The 15,336-nt window shown below is 48.3% G+C and overlaps 1 protein-coding gene across 1 annotated transcript in view; it reads right to left on the bottom strand.

The window, feature by feature from the left end:
• LOC8043463 (irregular chiasm C-roughest protein) overlaps positions 1-14,467 on the bottom strand; it is a 225,740-nt gene extending 211,273 nt beyond the window's left edge. The window contains exon 1 of the mRNA XM_042290763.1: positions 14,045-14,467. The gene's annotated coding sequence lies outside the window, so the exon portion shown is untranslated. The remainder of the gene's footprint in view (positions 1-14,044) is intronic.
• Between the last annotated feature and the right edge of the window lie 869 nt (positions 14,468-15,336).

Raw genomic sequence — 15,336 nt, 5'->3', positions numbered from 1 at the left:
TCCCGAACCACGAAAAGACACGCGGCTGGCTCGTCGAGTTCGTCGCCCTTGGCTCGCTTTCGAGACAAGGGGGGCCACCGCGGTTGCTGCGGCTATATTTGAAGCCCTCCGTCGGGGTGGCTCGCCGGACCGATGGTTCGGAGCGGAGAGGCGCGCGCAAGACCTCGTGCGTATGAGCCGCCCTCGAGCCGCCGATCTCCCGAAGCGGAGAAACCTACGACAATTGAAAACAACCTAGAACACTGTTCTGTCGCCCTCGGCTGGGAGGCACGCTGTGATGAGAAAATGCTGCCCCCAAGGCAAATTCATGCTGCCCACGAAGATACTACGGCACCGGTGAGCAAATACGAACCATCTCGCAGTGCAGAAATGTACCCGTCCTAGTTCATGTCTTTTAAGGCGAATGAACTACAGTCGATACATCATAAACCAATAGGCCGATCTCACCAGCCAGTTTGACTACGCCACTGCTGCCACAATGCACCCCGAGAGTTTTTTTGTCTTTATGCACGTGCGACAACACCGCCGCCCGACGAATCTCTCGAGATGGCACGAGCCCTCGCGTGCACGGCCGTCTGCTTCCGGTGTACTAAAGTAATGGTGGCGTCACGCATGCGCCGAACGCTTAGTGAGATCGGTCTATCGGATAATGCTATGCATCCCGTTGCGCAAACAGATCGATAATTGAAAAATAATTTGTAATCATGTCTAAAAGAAAATTCTTGGAAATTATCTGCTCGAGCTTTTCATAATGCAATTGTCTTTATGAAGCTGATGTGATTCAGCAAATAATGTCACCATACACTTCCGACTTTGTTGCATGCCTTTTCTCGTTTGTCCTCTTAAATACAACACGAGTTTGGGTGAGTACAAGGTTATTGTTGTGCACTTGCTATGCATCACTCGTTAAAGACGTGACAAAAGGTATGCCACTTTTTCCTGTTCTCAAAAAGTAACAAGCTACGAGAAACGAATAACTCACAACACGTTACTTCACGCAGCGCATTTACGAGTAAAGGCCGGTTCTCACATGCGAGGAAGCGCTGATACAGCGCTGTTCGCGTGCCGCCAGCTACTTCTTTATCATGAGCAACAGTTTTGACGGCGCGATAAAAAGCTGGGGAACGGTCCCGTCAGCATGCGCTTGGCGCGAGGTCAACGCTGTGCTTATATAGCTCCGCTGTATGTGTAAACAGGCTTTAATGCGTCGATTTGACGCGTCGCCTCTGATGCGACTGATCGGCACTTGTGCGGAACCGACACTTTCCATTGCCAAAGTACCTTTCCCGAACCTCGTCCGGTATAAAAGAACGAGCAAGGAACAATGCAGCGGGAGCGCAGACTCTGCCACTGCCCTTTCTCGCACCCCCCCCCCCCCCCACCCCCCCCCCCCCCCCCCCCTTCTCATTGCCTGGTTTGTGTGTAGACCCACAACGTTATTATTGTTTTTTTAACATACTTCTGAACGTTATTTCGTCCATTTTACCTTCTCCGTCTCCTCCAGCCTGATAGGGTGCGAAAGCCGCCCCCACATCTGGAAGACCAGCATTAGCGTATCCCGGTTTTCCCCTCTCTACTTTATCACAAAATGTACAACAAAACCAGCAAAGCTTGTCGTTTACTCACCTCCCCTCCCCAAATTGAAACGCTCGCCTCAATTATTTTTTACTAGTAGGCCTTTTCGTAGTCAGTTTCCGGACTTTTATGATCGAACACCGGATCCGACAAAAAGTAAAGCGGTTTGGACTTAACGTTGTTTCTTGACTCTTCGTTGATTTACCCCATTTCTTTTTTCCTTCTTCATCGGGAACGAAGCAAAAAGCTTTGGCAATTTTGTTTGCACGTGTTTCTTATTTTTCTTCCTTTCTAAAGTGGAAATCTATTTTTGACATTGTACTCCGCGCGACAGGTCCATTGCACAGACCATGCACTTCAATAGACCACGTCAAAGGAAGCCGTGCTCGTTGCACAGGGTTCTTTTCGTTTTCCCGATCGGCGGCGCCCTGAGGAGGGACGGCTTCGGCTTTGTTTACAGAGCTACGAGCGTGTGTTAATGCTCGAACGAGAAGCGATAAGCGTCTACTTCGCAGGAGCAAGAAGGGTCGTCGTTGTTGGAAACCTGGTTTGAGATGCCAACGACCGGACATGGAAAGAAAAGGAAAAAAAAAAAAAACGAATATCGTTGAACGGCGGTGTCTGTTTTCAGCAGAACAACAGCTTCATATTTGTTTGTTTGTAAGTCCAAGATAGAATAATTATCTATTGTCGATTACCCTTACGTTTCATTAAAAAGTTTTGTATTTGAGAAAACACACTTAAATCGTCTTCATTTTTTACCTCCAGAATCTCGAATATCAAAATTCCTTTTTTTTTGTTTTAAATATAATATGGTGCATGAAAGCTGCAGAAAACCATTTTCCAAGGACTGCTGAAGGCCCGCCTTCGCGGAGCGTGACGTCACACATGGAGTTTTCGGAATCTCTGCTCATGCGCGTCTTCTTGCCTATACAACCGGAAAGAATAAACACAAATTCGGGACGCATACAGACGCATATCGTCTGTATGCGTCCCGAATTTGTGTTTATTCTTTCCGGTTGTTTAAGTATTTACCAACACGCTAGTTTTTTATGTTAACTTGCCTATACTTTGCCTCACCTTAGCATGGACTAACTGCGAAGGCTGTCCAAGTGCGAGCAGCTAGCCTTGACTGCCTTGACTGGAGCACTCACTTCACGAGCGCTCGTGCAGCTACCAAGGTTTCATTCAAAGAATCTAGCTCGCGCTTTTATAATGCGCGGCTAACGATAGTCCAAGCTGAGGTGAGACGGAGCATAACCAATACCACCTAGAACACAAGGCCTGCGCGTTTCCTCCTCTAAACGTCATCACTAGTAGATCCCCTCAGCGCCTTCTAGCTAGCCCGGATGAGCAACATCGTCTGCTACATCGTCTGCTCCATCGCCTGCTTCAGTGGTTTGTGTAACAGATAATGAAACAGATGCTCACGCCGAGTGTCTCTTGCAAATAGCATACGATGAAGTTAGACGTTCACGTGGAGCGTCAAATGCATGAGCGAAATTGCCTTACTGCTGCGCGAAGGGCTGAAAAGCCCTTCGTTGGACGCTGGACGCTGACACTGGACGCCATTTTCGAGGGCGCTGTTTATACCTCGGGTAGCTGCTTCGAAGCGTTCTACCGCAGAACGAGCGCGCGCGCTAGAAATGCGCGTCTCAAAGCCAGGAGCGCGCGCTAGCTCGCGCTCCTGGCCGAGGGAGCGTTCGCGTGCACGTCGCAAATGCACTGGAAGCTCGCTATCAGCTCGCGCTCAGCAGTCAGGCACACAGCTGCGGCCGCAAGTGAATGCGACGTAGTTGCGACGCGGCCCCTACTCTCGTCAAGCTTCGGGCTGTTTGCCGCTTGGGGCGGGTCGGGGATCTACTAACGAAACGTCATGCGAAGGCCTTGTCTTCTAGGTGGTATCGGTATAACAAAGTTACGCAAGCGCAATCTTGCTATCTTTAAAAAAAAAGAGCAGAAAAAGACGTCGCGACTGGTGGCAGAGCGGGGGAAAGTAGGTCTATTTCACGAGGATGTCGCCATCTTGAAATATCGTCACTTTCAGCATGGGCGAAAACATTGTTTTGCCGTCACCACGCCAATGGAAGACATTTAGGATATAAGTCTAACCGTGACCCATTCTCGTTTTGTCTACCCTCTATATTTTATGTTTATTATATTTCCGTCGCCCATATCCGAATATGCCTACCAGCTGGCTGTTGGACGAGAGTAAGCGAAAAGGGGTCTATACGTGGCCAGCATGCAACTGCACGCGCGACCCTCGAGCGACACGGGCTTATCGGCCGAAAGAGCCTCTTATGAAGTCACGACTGGTCGGAGGTTTTTCGTGTTTTCTCGCGTTTAGTGACATTTTCGGGAAAAACTGAAAGTGACATTTAGATTCACGGGTAAAACTACGCTGGTATCAGCATGTATCATATTTTTGAAAGAAGGGTTTCAGCTTCCTTTTAAGGGTTTTAATAAAGGCATAATTATTGCTCGCTCCGCTATCAATTTAGGATTTCTGGCGCTATATTGTTTCACATCTAAGCCACTTACAGCCTTGCCTTATAGTGTCCAGCGATACGCACAAGAGAAGGTAAGAGAAGGTGTGATAAAAGGCAAAGAGGCCAGTCCGACCTGCGAACGCGTTCTGTAGAAAGGAGAGAAGTTTCAGCGAGAAGAAATTGAAAATAAATTAATCGCATGTGAATCAAGTTTACTCTTGAGCACCAGTCAGGTGTATCTTTTGGAACAACGGTCAAGACTGCTTCTCGAGGACATGTGATTAGTTTGTAGCGAGAAAAACAAGTTAGTGCAGTTTACAAGGGGACCTTGAAGTAATCCGGAGACCCAGACAATCCGCTGACAATGAATTATTATAAACTAATAAAACAAGAAATTGCATTTTAGATAGTAAGATTTTCGACACAGGTGACATTTCTGAAACAGATTATTATTTGAATCCTATTATCCATACATATATTTTTCTATATTGCGTAAGGATTGGCTCCCTGAGTGTGATGCACGAGGCGTCTTCCATATCTGCAGTTTGACAGTCATCTGATTATGCTTATGACTGGCGACATAGGTAGGCAAGCGTAGTAACTGCGAAGCCCACCAGGTTGAGTGGAAATGACTCCCGATTTGCCTAGATTTAACGGCGTACAAGGCGTTTCAAAAGCCAAGATGTGGTTGAGATTGACAAGTCAAGAAGAAACGTAAAACTTACGGACAACTTAAATAATACTTCAAAGCATTGTGCCTCACTTCTCTAACCGATGGTTGGAGGCTATGCAGATACTTGCAACATATGAACGATTCAGCAAGGGCAAAGGCAAACAGTTCCCATTGCACATCATCTAGAAACGTGTGTTTCCATAGGTGTACTCCGATTAATTGAGCATTCGGAAGACTTTTACAAAACGCCATGTTGAGGTTGCTCGATCCCATTACACGAACCCAAACAGACGTCATAAATACCTGTAAGGTTTCTTATTTTGGCATCTTCTTGTTGTACGGCAGTAAAAACATCACGAGCGCCCGATAAAATTGAAGAAGACACGCTCCATTCCGAAGGCTAAAAAATTAAGAATAAATGGTCTACCAGAACAGGAACTAGCAAGCGTCGTAGAATCTAAGCTGGACAGGAGCTGAAACTAAATCACGAGTTGAACGCAGCAGTGATTCTAGCCTTCCTCTACCGCATCCCACTAAGCAAACATTGAAGGAAAAAACAAGTCATTCAACGCTATTAAACTGGGAAACGATCGTTAATTCAATGTTCAATTAAAGCAAGAGGATGCCGTCACGATAAATTTACAACGATCAAAATAGTTAAAGAAAAAGAAAAAGCTATAATAAGGACTAGAAAGGTTATCAAGAGGAAGGGCCTTACGTCTACGCTGAACACAGATAGCGGCAGAACTGAAGAACAACCCAGAGAGGGCACGGAGCGCCCTTCGCAAAGTAAGAGCGTCACATTCCCCCCAACGCGTGCACTCGTAAAAAAGAAAAAAAAGAAAGGAGACATTCACTTAGCCGAGTTATAAATAAGCTCATTAAATTAAGGAGCGAAAGCTCGCAACAGCGGCGCGCTAATCGCGGCAACCGGCCGTCACTATCTGGCCGACCCGACGCGAGCAGTCGGACTGACGGCCGGCCGCGAGAAACAGACGCTCTCGCCGCGCCAAAAGACGCGACACCCCACCACGCAGCCCGTAAATCAGCCAGCTCGTTTTTGTGCGTTTTCAGGGAACGGCGTACGTGCAACCACGTCCGACACGTTCAGGCAGCCCGCACGCCGGTCCATCATACGAGCCGCCGGGGTGGCCGGACGAGCCGACGCATTGCCCCTTCCTCTCATGCAGAGGGGTCCTCGGAATCGATTTTAATTAGAAATCGCTTTAAGGGCGTGCTCTCCGACTCCCTTTGGTCCCCGCAGTTTCGCTTCCCAATCCCCTCCATCCGCTTCGCCGCTCTCAAAATCGCGCTGTCCATTGAGGTCGATCGCTCGCTTTTCAGGGCAATTTGCGGGGAGGGGGAGGCTGCCGGTCGGTACCGCGAGTGTGTACCATTCGCCGTGTTCGAAGGGTCAAGAGGAAAACCGTTCCGGGTTCGAGTCCCGACTATTAGGGGCAGCGTAACACACTTCGCGGGTCTCAACGGCAAGAAATGTCGCAGTTGGTACGGGAAAAAGGGACAGGAACTTATAGCGTTGCCCAACGTTCGAATTTGAGCTCGTTGTGCCTCTGGGGAGTCATGAGAAGTCACTACTTAAATTGCAGGAACCGGCAGCCGTGTGTCTTAATCTACATTCGGAATATCTAAAAATGTAACACGGTTTCGAAGCAGTTGCCATCGTAACGACACTGGCAGACGACTCCGGAAAACGAAGTTCCCTTTTTTTGACTGGTTTATTATACTATGATTTTGCTACAATCAGAAAGATGTCACTTTCAACAGATTTATATCGGCTTGCAACCATGTTCTGTGGACGCGCAATAGCGCTGCATTTTGAGTGATCTCAACTAGACGAATCGGTCATTTAAAGGGTGTCGGAAGATTTCCAACGAGAGTGGGAGCCTTTTCCACTCAAAAGTGGCGAAATATCGCGATTGATTTGCTAATGCCGGCTGAGGAAACCTCCCACGCGTCTGAGAAACTGCGTAGATCACAGAGCCTAACGGTCCTGCTTTTATTCCTGTACCCCTAGTAAAGAAAAAAGCAGCTGTAGTTGGCGATGATCCCATCAAAAAAGGCAACCCACTTGGTACAGAAAGTAGTTTTTACGAGACTTGTTCATGGAAGAAAAAGGAAAGGATGATGCATTTGCTCTTCACAGGTCAGCGTTTCCATCAAATAACAAATGGTGTGTATCCCTCTAAAGAAAATACATTCTCGAAAAGTCATTCTACACCCCAGGAACTCTTTCAGCTGGTGGGGACCGGTTTTGTCTCAAGCACTGTCGCCCCCGTGACGCGTTAGAAGTGCAACCGGCGATGAATAACTTTTTCAGATCGCAACAGGGACTTAAAAGAGCCTTTATAAATTTTACAATACGAAACCATTTAGAAAGTGCTTAAAAATAACTCTTGAGGGTGTAAATAATAGACAAGGCTAGGAATGCCCCAAAGTTATTTTAAAACCACAATATTTTTTTTTAGAATGTAGTATTTTAATGAAGGGATAAATTTGTACCGTTTTTCGAGAAAACTTTTACTATACAAACTTTTCGGTGAGAATGAGTATGGCAGATCCAATAGAGCGCTAATACGAATATTTGAACGCAACAATTTGATATGGCACATTTCCGCCTAAATTTTGTGGCTAGTCTGGAAGAATCTATAGAATGCGCCATAAGCCACAACGACGGCAGAGAAAGATTACGGTGCCCCGTCTCAAACTCAATTACAAAGCAGCTTCGCATCAAACATGAATTTTTACGTAAGACAGAAGGAGCCTGAAAGGGGTTCCAAATTAATCAGTCATTTCTATCTTTGTCACTCTACACGAGCTAACTAGTGCGCACGACTTCAGCTTTCAAACTTATACTGGGGCATAAGGCTTTCGCTCACAAACACAGTGAGAGAATATCAAACCACAAGTCAAGAAGAGTGAAGACAATGCGTAACGACCTTCGCCTCTTAAACTGTAACCGCCTAAGGCACAAAACAAGAAAAAAAAAAGAACGCTGTTTCGCGCGCTTAAAAAAAAAGGAAAAAAAAAAAAAGCTTATTGCGTAGCCAAGAGCCATACCCGTTAATGCGCTCCATACACAAACCAAACCTCAATAAATCCCAGCAAAAACGCATCCAGACGGCGAACCGAGCGCGCGAACGCGATCAGATTGTTCCTCTCCGGTCAGCCCTATCGGGCGCAACCCACGTTTCGGTTTGCGAGGTGAAACATCTAAAGTCAGAAAAGCCGGGCGAACGCGGCCTGAGGAGCGCCTCGGCCTTCACGCTACGCTGACGGGACAGCAGCAACAAAGAGCCTGGGCTGCGCTGCGGTTAACCCGAGAAGACACAAGGGGACTGGCCAGTTCGTCGACCCAACGCGCCGGTCGAGCGAGAAATATTTACGACCGGAATGTAATCGGTCCGCCTAATTAAGTATGCAAGTTGAGCCCATCCCCCTCCCTGGCTTCGGCTTGCCTCTCGTGTCGCAGAAGTTTTCCCGCAGGAGTCCACAGGGTGTCCTTGAGGATTCCTTGTGCGGACGGCGCGAGGGAGAAACCTCCACGTGGCTCACGAAGAAAAACACCGGCGCCGTGATTTTGGCAGCCGCGGTGGGCGGTTGTATACGCGCACGCGCGTAAGTCGCACTATACGGCGTGCAAGTTCTTCTGCTCCTTGAGCGCCTCATGCGTTTGTCGACCCCCGAATCAACCGTATGTTTGCCCTCGACCTCAACCAATGATGGCACGAGCTTGGCTCCATTGTCATCACGCGTTCTCTTACGCGCTCTCTTTGCGGAGCGAGCGCTCTTCTGTTTCTTGCATAGGGGTTGCGGTGACGGCAGAATGCCGAGCTCTGATTGGTTCGGATATGAAGGATAGTGGGTAGATTTCCCACTATCCGTCCAATCTGACCCAATTCGATCTCGGCGTTATGACGCCACCGCAACTCCTTCGCAAGAAGCTGAAGAACTTGGGCTCTGCATAGGCCTCCTGCGCTGAAGCTTTGAACAAAGTGTGGCGCCATCTTTTGGGGTTTGGAGAAGCTCGCATGATAGGGCATCGCACTACTTACGGCAAGTTGGTTGAGCTCTTTTCCTTCTGTGTGGTGCTGAAGAACTTTAAAACAACTTGAGACGTCAGAGAACGGCTAGGTTTAACGCGGCGAGACAACCGAAAGTGCCACATTCATGCAACCACGGCTAGCGTGCGAGCCTCGTATATCTGGGTCGTGACATGAGAATATATGTGTCGTGACCAACGTTACTAGATTACTTTAGTTGTGGAAGTCCGGCAAGAGACGGTACCCCCTCCTCCTCCTCTCCTCTCTTCTCCTCTCTCTCTCTCTCTCTCTCCCCCCCCCCCCCCCCCCCCTTCCCCTCTCACTTCAGTCCACCTGCTGTCGTTCGAAGCGCCATCTAGATTTTCGTTTACGAGCTGTGTGCTCCATAGAGTACGGTGGAACGCCATCTAGAAGCTGCGCTTCGAAACGTACTTGTCCCCATAGAATCTACTGCACTTACCAAAGCAGCCGTCTGGTGCGTCGAACGACGATAGGCGAGTCGTGCTGAGTGAGGAGGGCGGGGAGGGGGGGGGAGGGGGACTGCTCCTGCATGCGGCCTCTATGAACAGTTCCGCAACTGAGCTAATCAAAAAACGTTGGCCAAGACGCTTTTTTTTTTTCATTTATACTTTGGAACGCGTGCAACGGCGTCTTGGTTCACGCTCTTAGCGTCTTAAAGGGCCCATGAAACGATTTTTGGGTTGGGATAAATCATTTTAGATTGGGATTTTACTAATAGCACATCGTTCAGTGGACCAAAAGAAAAAGGTAGAAAGTCAAAAGCCTGACTTTCAGTGCGAAAATTTGAAAACAGAGCGGACTATTTCGTACCTCCTCCCCTTCGCAACCTCTCTGCCTTTTCACTGTGATACAACCGCGGTCCCAAAAGCGCGTTATCGGGTCCAAACTGACGTCACACGCAACCGGACCTCACTTATTCCCTTCACCCCTAAGCCCACATTGTGGTGGAAGCTACGCGCTTGCCGGACCAATCAGCCGCCTCCCTTTCATCACCTGACTTCATTCTCCGCAGCCCCATTTGCCTGGCTCACGTGGCAAGTGTGGCTGGCCCAACGAGCGCGTAGCTTCAACAGCACTGTCAGCTTCGGAATGAACGGGGTGGGGAAAGCAACTTTTGTCTGAATTTTGAGCGACGGGCTAATCTTCTAGGGGGAGAATGGATGTGTCCGGGATTACACAAACGAGAGTGCGAGCAAGAGGGGACTCCCCCTTTTCGTCTTCTTTAACTGTTTGGTGGAATGCGCGATTTATGAGTTGTGGAGGAAAGCTAAACAGGAAAAAGTTGGAAAAGCGTTTCATGACCCCTTTAACGTTTCCTGAGCTACCATGAGGTTATTTTTTTTTGTATTTTCCTTGTGATTTCGCGTTTCGTACTAAAGCAGGGACGCTTTAATACAGAACAAGTTCAGCGAAGGCGTGCGAGGCTCAATCAGGTGAGCTTGCACTACCCAAAATGAGGGCGTCACAGTTTGTCCAAAGCTTGAGCGCAGGAAGCCCCTTCGCAGCGCAAGTTCCTCCGCTTCTTCTTTTGAAGGGGTTGTGATGACGTACGTCAATACGCCGAGTTTTGATTGGCTCTGATTGAAGCATTACTGTGTAGACCTCGAAGCAAGCTGTCTCGAGGCCTACCCACTATATCATTTAATCAGGAACATACTTTCGCTCCGCATCGCCCTCTGATTGGCGTACCCCTCTTTGTGTTTCGAGGCGCCAAAGACGCATTTTAGATCACTTGCTCGACGTATACTCCCTTTCACTAGAAAGGCTCTATTGTACTCCGGTGTTGAGCGCAGCAAACGCGACGTAACGCAGGGCACGCAGATACCGATTGGTCGCAAATATCGAGTTCCTTCCTGCTCGCCGACCGATGAAAGCATGCGCGTTCTGCGCTACGCTACGTTTCGCGGCGCTCAACGTCTGAGTATAACAGAGCCTTAAGTCCCACCCAAGCCGACGCTACAAAGCGATGCAGCCAATCAAACAGCGCCAAAAGTGCTTCGTCATGGCGCAGTTTGTTTTTGTCGGTTTAGTATCACCGACTCAAACGGTTACGCAGGGATAAAATCGCAGGACCACGGCGACTTCACTGTTCCTCGATTGGTTGAATCCAATTCAGCAAACGTTAAAAAAAAAAAAAAAAAAAAAAAAAAAAAAAAAAAAAAAACCTTTAGCCTTTCCACTCTGGTGAAGAAGGAAGACCAGCGAAGCTGTACTATGGTGAAAATGAAGAAATGGCCGGCCGTAAGTCGGCAAGCCAGAGTGGAAAGGCTGGAAAGGTGGCCGCCATCCATGGGCGACGGCGGCAACCAGAGAACCGGCAAGCCGATTGTTTCGTTGCCGCCGTCGCTCACAGAGGCGATAGCTGTCCAAATCTTTCTGTCATTATTTGTTTGCTGACGAACTCAATCATGGGGAAACTAGCCCTTAACAGTTCCGCTGAAAAAAAAAAAAATGACAGTCCTGACGATATATTTTTTTGGCGCTTGCTGACCAAACATTAAAGTTTTTTTTTTTTTTTTTTTTTTTTCATGTTGTGTGAGGCGTTTGATTTACGCGCTTGGTGCTGTAACTTTTTTGCCGTACAGCGTTTGGAAATGTTTATTGCACATACACTGGGGCGTGGATCTATGTTTTGAATGCTTTTATCTCGCCGCTTATTCACCAGGGAGCTTACTCCTTGGTTGACCACGCCAATACTACACTGTAAAAAAATAAAGCCTGTGCGTCTACTTTCCCGCACAACACTCGGAGAGCCAATCACCGCATAGTGCGGAGGAAGCTCAGCGGATTACGATGTCGAAACACATGTTTAGACCAAGAACGCAGTCTGAGTTGTGATATTAAGCGATGCAAGCGTGACGTTCTGCATTGCTTAATGTCGCAACTCAGATCCCGTTTCTTGGGGGGATTAAACATACGTTACGGTATCGTCATTCGCTGAATTGCCTCCCTACGTTGCGTTGATTGGCTCTCCGAGTGTCGTGAGGAAAAGTAGACGCTCGGGTTCTTTTTTTTTTTTTTAGAGTGTATCTACGTTACCAATAATTTATGTAGGCGTGTATATCGTTTATTTTAGTGAAAGCGAAACGTTAAACGTGTTGGTCATCGCATAATTCTAACCAATGGCCACACCCGCAACCCTTTTATCAAAATATATCTAGACACGTTCGCCGAAATATGTACACAAAACATTAATAGAGGCCGTATATAAAAAAATATCAGATTTTTTTGCGGGGGTTTTACGCAGAACCCTTGAGGGAGACTTGGACCAAATAGCTTACTATCAACAATATAACAACTGCGGTAATCAGCAAAGACGGGTCGATTAACCGCTTCGGCGAGGCGGTACAGTCAGAACCTCAGCAGAATAAAGAATGTTACGCCAGATAAAAGAATGAAGCCCCGCTCGTCGTTCTCAGCAGTGCGGCGTCACTGCTTGGAAACTCGCGTCTTGAAAGTGTAAAGGCAAAGCTAAGTCGCTGCACTTTTAGATTAAAATGAGGGCAATACCCAAAGAAGAAGAGAGGACAGATGCGTTATAACAATAAACGGGGCTGAGCTATACTTCGTTACAGCTTCGGTCCGAGCGCGGCTGATGTTAAGAGCCGAAGGGCCAATCAAACACCGCAAAAAGCGCAGCGCCATGGCGTGCTCTCTGCGCTTGATACGACTAGCCGGCGGAGTAGCACGCACAGAGGGACGGCGAATACCGGCTGGTCCTATCAACTGCAGAGAACACGTCATGACGTTGTGCCTCTTTCTCTGTTTGATCGGCCCTTCGGCTCATAACATCAGCCGCGCTCGAACCGAAGCTGAAACGAAGTATAGGATTCTTAGGTGTAATGTACGGCTTGGTTGCGCTGTGTCTCGAGTCGCTTACGAGATTTCATTTCACGCAGAACGACGCCCCAGGAACTCTTTCAGCTCACAAAGAACGGTTTCGCCTCAAGCACTATGCCCTCTGGAGCACCAACTTGACGATAAAGAACCCTTATGGGGCTTCACGAGGAACCGTTTTAGGGGGTGTTTAAAATAACTTTCTATGGTGCAAAATATGTGGAAGCGGAATAACCCTTAAGAATTTTTTAGGACCAGATAATTTCATTTTTAGAGCGTGGATGAGAGAAGACAACAATACCAGACCACGCGACGCACACAGTCGTCGGTATAAACAGGCAACGGAGCCGGTGGCGCTTGGGTTATTTTTTCCCCAAGGTATCGGGTCTACATGCCATAGTCCCGTTGACTTTTTGGGTCGCGTGATCGGATCGAAAGTCTTTCTAATCGAGCCGATGTACGTAAAACATGCTTCTGTTGGATATCATCATGGCATCCACTATGAATAACAAATGAGGCTGCATAAAACGGATACTTACACGATTGACGGGGAAAGAAAAAAGACAGATAAATCCGACAATCCGAACAATTTTTTTTCCGCGCATTTTTTTTTTTTTTGATTGTTAGTTGCCCGAATTTATTTAAAGCTAGGAACACATCCACGAACAAGATGTGTTAGTGGTGTTACCTGCGGACACTATTGCGTCGAAGTTCATATCTAGAGCCGTAGATTACGAGTGTTATTTTAATGCGACGGGGACCTACAGTTTTCGAACACACTTTGAGCGCTTCGTCTGCATCTACTGAAGGGCACCATGTCGAGAGAACGACACCGTTACTGCGAACAGTCGATCGTCGGTTTATTTCGTCTCGCTCTTATATGCCTCTCAAGAGCACGGGCCAACGCACGTCCGCCATTGCTTTGTCACACAATCTGAGCATGTATTGGACACGAGTACTGCGTCATCGTTCGGCGCGAACTCGGTTCAGCTCGTATTGGCAACGAGCGCTGACGCCATCGTTCGGCGAGACTCAGAACTAATGACGCGCTTCGTGAGCAAGCGATAATGACCGCCAGTGTGGCTCGGAGGACTTTTGAAAAGAGTCACCAAAACGTTTCGCGTGGTATAAAGTGGTCGTTTAAGAACCAACCTAAGCGGGGCGATTCCGCGTTCCTCGATATTCTGCACGAAAAATCTTCGAAGTCGTATTCGCAAATATTGTGTCGTGGGGCATACCCGAACCCATTTTATTGTGAAATCTTTTGTCCTGTATACACTTTACACAAATCTAAACTTTTTTTTTTTTTTTTTTTTTTTTTTTGCAGCGTACGCGAATGTGAAGCGGATAATGTTGACGGGCGTGGTTAGCCCCGTCGAGACTCTCACCATAACTCAGGAGCGGCGGCACCTCCTCCTCCGACACAGCTCCATCCAGCGGTTGAGTTCGAGGAGACGAGACACGGAGTCAAAAGCAGCGCCGACCGACGGACCAGGCTCCCGATAATCCAAAGAGCAGCGGGGAAACGCGCCGGGCGTAGGAAGTAGAGCGGGGGACGAGGACACGACAAATAACGAGGAGGGGGGGAGCGATCGAGGGTCCGGCGCCGAAGTTTTCGGAGAGCACGACACACCACAACAGCGGAGAGCGGAGGAGAAGAGATGCCGGCGACGGGAAGATGCGGCGCAACTCGGAGAGAGCACGACGACACGCTCGCGAGAGCAGCAGCGGGAGAAGCTCGCGGAGAGGACGAGATTCCTCTGCGGCCGGAGACCGGAGGCTCCTTCCGCTGGGAACGGCGCGATCTTTCTGGTCACATGGTGCGCGGTCGCCGCCCGTCGGGCTCCACGGAATAGAGGGGAGAGGGGGAAGTCGACGAGGGGAAGCGGGACCCACAGGGAGCCGAGGGAACCAGTTCCAGTTCGGGGGCGTTCGGGGGAAAGCCGCACCGAGAAGAAGAGTAGTGAGAGGAAAAATAAGTTCCGACGATAGTAGCGCCGCGCTGCGGACGCTACGGCAGATGGTAGATTCGGAAAAACGCGGGCCGCGCGCGCTCCCGTCGTTTGTGCAGAAATATTTTCTCCGTGACCCGCCACCCTCTTTCTTTCCCAAATTTCTTTTTGTCGTTTCTTTTGAGTACGTGTTCCGAAATTCGATGGGTTTTTTGCGTGTATAAGCGAGTCGCGAGTCCGTGTTTTAGAGATTTTTAGGTTCCACTCTGAGTCGCGCCTTGCTAGGTTTGTCTCGGCGGCAGAGGTGGTGGTGTGGAGGAGGGGGATCGGAGTAAAAATTGCCCTTAAACATTGAAGGAGGATTAGAGCGCTGATTAAACGACTGTCCATAAACCCGTGTCGGTTTCTGCGGGAAGGCCGGAAGAGGCGTTAAAAGTGGAATAAAATGGCTTGTGTGGGAGGGAAAAGAGAAGAAGATAATCGTGCATCGGTTGTTGGGGCTGAACATGGGGGTAATGTCTTCAGGCAATTTTACTTCCCGATATTACGGAATACCCAATAAAAAAAAGATACCTTTTTATGTTTAGAATATCATTAATAAATGGACGATCAATGTTTGCTAGACTCTAGTATTGCAAAAAGAGCGAGTCACTGAAAAAAAAAAAGTTTAACTTTGGTATTACGACAAAAGTCGTTAGAAGCTCAAGACCAGTATATTTATTCGCTGA

Source organism: Ixodes scapularis, unplaced genomic scaffold (genome assembly GCF_016920785.2).
Source record: "Ixodes scapularis isolate PalLabHiFi unplaced genomic scaffold, ASM1692078v2 PGA_scaffold0__279_contigs__length_252992795, whole genome shotgun sequence".
NCBI classification, from domain to species: Eukaryota; Metazoa; Arthropoda; class Arachnida; order Ixodida; family Ixodidae; genus Ixodes; species Ixodes scapularis.
This window is presented reverse-complemented; position numbering and strand designations above follow the sequence as displayed.